This window comes from Pempheris klunzingeri, unplaced genomic scaffold (genome assembly GCF_042242105.1).
Source record: "Pempheris klunzingeri isolate RE-2024b unplaced genomic scaffold, fPemKlu1.hap1 Scaffold_90, whole genome shotgun sequence".
NCBI classification, from domain to species: Eukaryota; Metazoa; Chordata; class Actinopteri; order Acropomatiformes; family Pempheridae; genus Pempheris; species Pempheris klunzingeri.
In genome coordinates, this window is record NW_027254994.1 from 47435 (window position 1) to 53231 (window position 5797).

General features: G+C 25.5%; 1 pseudogene; it reads right to left on the reverse strand.

Moving 5' to 3' along the window:
- LOC139225231 (mitochondrial-processing peptidase subunit beta-like) lies at positions 1-4886 on the reverse strand (annotated as a pseudogene).
- Positions 4887-5797: the final 911 nt, after the last annotated feature.

The window sequence follows — 5797 nt, forward strand, 5'->3', positions numbered from 1 at the left end:
TTAGGATTTACAAATCCGCTGTAGTGCCTATAGCAATTACAAAGCAAGTCTTATAAATTAAACTTCAGAACTCGACAAGCTGCGTTAGGTGTTTGGTAATGCAAAAATTAAAAATTGAATTAAAATACAATTAATCTATATATGAAGTAAAATTATAAGATATAGTAAGTTTATTTAATTTAAATAAAATTTAATTTAAATCACAAAACAGACATCAGGAGTAGTTTAAAATATAAAAAAACATATTAATTATGGTATAAACTGCGCTATAATTAGGCTATAGACAACATGGAAATTATACTTAATGTCTCAACTCCGCTCTGAGAAGAAAAATTAAATGTTTATTCATCAATAGATCAAGAAGATGAATTCAAACATATAATTAGCTATGTAACGACTGATCGTATCGCTTGGATTTAAAAATACTATAAAAAAACAATACAAGAAGAAATCATCATGTCAGATAGTAGACATATTAAAATGGAATTAAATTTAAAATAAAGCTTAAAAAATTAATATTTAGCTCATTTCTACTAAGAAACTCAAGATTCTACTGCATATAAAGCAGACTTGCAATTATATCACCATGCGAGAATTGACCATTAGAGACCTCGTTTTACACAATCGTGAATGAAATAAGTAGATCTTAGCTATAAGCACACAATTAAATTTGTTCATACTGAATAAGATTTGCCTTACTATTCTCAACAAGATTATATAAATCATAAATCTGATGCTTAATCTAATATTTTTTTAATCTATGATTTAAAAACGACACAATTTTATATATTTTTTGAAGCTAATGATAGTTGGAAGAGAGTTATTCCTTTTATAACAACCCACTAATATTAAAAAACATTAATATTAGTGAATTTTGATAGTAATTCATCTGAAACTGGGGATATTATGGTAGTCTAACGTACAAGGCTCATAGCAGAAAAAATCTCCATGTAAAGTGGTGTCGATTATATATATTATAAGGTTAATTTCTGTAAAAAATGTAATTATTACTTCTAGAAAAAACTTACTTTTAGTACCAAGAGTCTAAATTGTGATTCTCTATAAGTACAAAATCTTTTAATAATATTCACAATAAAAGAAGAGCATGTTCGTTCGGACTTAAGGAAGAACTGATTAACACTGTACTGTGAAGTATTTAAAAATTACTATTTTTAAACAAAAATACTAATATTTGTAATATATGATAAACAAAATGATTAATGAATCGCAATTATTTCTTAAGAAATTATTTTATCGAATAAATGAAAGAAATATGAGTGATTAATAACTATCTTCTCGTGATAAATAATGAAAAAATTTTAATTTACAACCATCAAATGAACTAATATTAGTCATGAGTAGCTTCATATCAATGTAGACCTCATTTAATAGCTATTAGGTTTAATCTATATATCTACATATATATCTTAAAGTCAAATGTGTTGACCTAAATCAATTAAATCATTTTAAAAGATCATATAAATTTAGCAATTAAAAAAGATGACATCAAATCATAAGTAGTTTAGCATTAACTAAGCGATCGCAAAAAATTTTCAAGTTGCATAGAAAATACATAGTTGAAATTACACATAAAATTTGTATCAACTCTGTGACATTACTCAACAAATAAACTAGTTAATGTATTAACTAGTTTATTGATGAAAAACGTAACAGTGATAAAATAAAAGAATTCAGATTATTAATTTTAAAATAATCTGCCTTTTAAACAAATTTCATGCACTACTATTTCAAATTAAGAATTTTAAAAAAATTGACTCTTTTAATGAGCGAAATTCAACTATGTATTATTATACACTTACTATAAATTTAAAAATGAAAATCTATGCGAATCTAAAATATCATGGAATGCCAATTTTAGTGATACACCATGATAATATATTTATATAATTATAGTGGTAATTGAAAAAGCAGCATATAACATGATATTTTCTAATATCATGTTACTCACATTATTTTTATACCTTTCGAAAACTTATTAGAATGTAATCTTTAGGTTCATATTTGACTTAATAATTTATCGAGTATTGAACGATATATCCCGAATCCATGCGATTTGTTTGCATATAATGCATATTTTGAAATTCTTACAGTTAACAATACAACTCTTATGCAAATTTTGATAAAATAAATATAATACATAGACTCAAAAATTTAAATCAAACTCAAAGTTAGCTAAATCTCACTTAATACATGTGAAAATATACAATAAGCACCGGTAGTGATCGAATAGTAAACTTTATTATGTTTCTATATTAAAATAGACGAATCCGAACTACTAAATATGGTGTTTTTATGTTTTCATACAATATGAGTTGAAAAATTATTTAGTAGTAATATTACATAATTAACTTTGTTGGGTGTTAAGGTACATTTTATGATAAGAGAATAAATCACCTAATTCATTAAGTGACATGCAAGACATATCTAGCGTGAAACCCACACGTACAATGAACTGATAATATATATAATAACATAGGAATATTGAGACTTCAAGGATGTTCAGAAACGGTGGGAATTCATATCTAATTACACTATCGAAGGATGTAGAAAATAATGTAATGAAGTTGGTAAGGGGTGTATTTAAAGCCTATAAATCAACTACATTATGTGTATATTATTTTTGTAGAATTTAAGTATAAAAATTAAGTAAATGATGATTGCCTAATTATTTTTAATATTTTATAATACGACAAAGAAAGTAAATTATAACAATTATTTTTGTTATTATGAAGCAATGACACTTTTATGCAAAAATTATCAATTTATTTTTCAAGACTTTTAACTTAATTGATGATACCCTTCCAATTATGGTATTAATTACGATAATGATAATTATGATTAAAATCTATCATTGGGCACATAATCATCAAATGATACAATGAAAATTCTTAACTAACAGAACTAGGTAAATCCTACCTACTTGTTAAATCAGTTAATGAGTGCACGTTTGCACTTGTTATCGAATAATTCTATTATTCTAAATCTACTACATTATTCTACTAATTTACAATAATTTATTTTATATAAATTTAAAAGAATGTAAATTAGTCAACTATTCCTCTGTTTGATAGGATCGTGTAGTAAAATTTTTTTTGATAAGATCACATAGAGAAATTTTTTTTCAACGCATCAATCAAAAGTTAATTATTATCTCCCCTAGGTATCCAAAAAAAATATCGCTATAATCAAACATATTTTAAAATTACTATAATTTTAACTAGAGTGAATCAAAATTACATTAACAACAGAACAATTAAAATTATAATTTATTTAAAAACTAATAAAGTATCATTAATTTAGTTATTTTTTAACAAAAATATGCAAAATTACCATTCACGTCCAATAGCAAAAAGTGTTTCTACTACTTTAAGTCTTTCAGTAACAAAATATATTCCCTGAATAACGAATAATTCATAAAAAATCAAGTTTATAAATACCATAGACCAGTATCATTGTAGCATGCATTGAATGATGTGAAACTATTACATAGATCATTGTTAGCTGCTCTCTACAAACAATTATAAATCTTTTAATGATTCATTATTAAAAAAATTATACTCTAGCTAAGCGACTTGAATGAGACTAAATGAAAATTGGCATTAATATAACAATACACTACAGAAAATATTCTTAATATACTTTAGCAACAGCCATTGATTGATTATACGATCCAATATGCTAAATCAAAATCAACTGTTAGTGATGTTAATATATATTGAAAAAAAGTATTATTATATAGTGCAGACAATTTCTACAATAAATATAAATATTTATTATAATAATGATTATTATTGTAATGTAATAATTAAAACTACAAATTGTCTATACTATTGGTATGTATAACATGAAATAAAATTATGATTACCAATGATGCTAACATTAATGGGATAAAGTCAGGATGTGTGTGTGAACAACCTTCAAAAGCTATAGCTATGTGTGCATGAGGCATATCATCGATTCGAATTTTAGTCTAAAACAAAAATCATTAATTTTATAAAAAATATGATATTTTTTTATGTACATCAGAACCAATAAATTTAGCACGTTCAATTTCTTTTATTGGACAATTAGGATGAAAGAAACTTGAACTCAAATTTCCTAGATATTTTTTGGCAAGATCGACGTATTCATTATGATCAACATCTCCTACTGCAACTAGAATTGTTCTTGGACCAGTATAATGATCTCTAATGTAGTTGGATAGATTTTGTTGTGTCATAGATTTAATATTTTCTGATGGACCAAGAATCGTATATCCTAAGGATGATCCTTGATAAGCAGTACCATGTAAATGAATCAAATATAACTTCTTCAACTTGAGATTCAACTTCTTCCATTTCTCTAAGTATAACACTTTTTTCACGTTCAATAGCTTGTTGAGAAAGTAAAGGTTGTTGAATTATATCGGATATTATTTCAACAATTCGTTTTCCATCTTGAGCAAAACATTTTCCATAAAAGGCTGTATGTTCTCTTGATGTGTAAGCGAATAATTTGGCACCAATTTGTTCGACTTCTTTTTCCATATTTTCTTGTGATAACTTTTCTGTGCCCTAAAATTATATATAATCAATAATTTTCTTATATATAATATATAATAAATCAATATATAATATAATATAATTTCTCACTTTAAATGCCATATGCTCTAGAAAATGTGCACTACCATTCGTTTCCTGGGTCTCATAACGACTCCCAGCACCAATAAATAAACCAACTGTACAGGATGGAGAACCATTTGCAAATGTAGCAATTCTTACTCCATTATCAATACTACTTATTTTAGCAGTAGGTAAATCACCTTTCACTGTAAAAGGTAATTTGGACTCTGGTACAAACCCAGTAAATTTCCTACTACTTATCATGTATATGTCTAAATTATTTATAATATGATTTTTGTAGCATATCAAAATAACTTACTCTACTAAAATATTTAAAATTACGCGAAAACATTGCAACGTTCTCGTACAGTTGATTTGATCAATAACTTTTGCGTGCGCGTATTTAGTCGAAGAATGATTTAAAATCTATGATAATCATCATTTATAATATAATTAATAGTCCTCGTATCATTTATTAAAATTATTTTACTATCTTAGATAATGTAGCAAAAGGTAGAAATTTAATTTTACCAAAATTAATGATTAATTTTTACGCACATGCGTAAAAAAGATTTTGGTTTATTTTTGTGTGAATTTATAAACGTTAATTGGAAACTTACATATAATTATAATAACTAAAGAAAGCCTGCTATAGCTTCTATGATTTTTCAAATCCGAGTAGAGACAAGTTATTGTTGCGCTTGCGCATAATATTAAATTTTTTAAATAGTTTTACTCCTATTGTCATAATATTCTGAAAAATATTTATTTTTTTAAGTACAAAAGAATACCTTAGAAGCTCTGATTTGCTTTACTCGTGAGTTTCATGCCCTGTTTGCTCGGAAGGCATGAAAGTTTATCCAGTTTTGGAAATAGGAAATTCGATAAAGAATTATTTAGATTTTTCAAAAAAAGTTGTCGTATACGAAAAAGTAATGAATGAAATATAAATTCTCTACTCATTAAAGAATAATTAATTTCTTCTAAAATTAAAATAAAATTTGTGATATTTTGAGAATGCGCCAGCGTGACAGACTTTTACTGGGATTTAGCGTTAGATTTAAAATAGCTAATATAATTTTTGACTATTATCTATAGCGATAAAAAAGACTCAATCCGTTCTCATTTACAGTCATTTGTTACTATATGCCTATAAACTTCGACACATTTCCAGT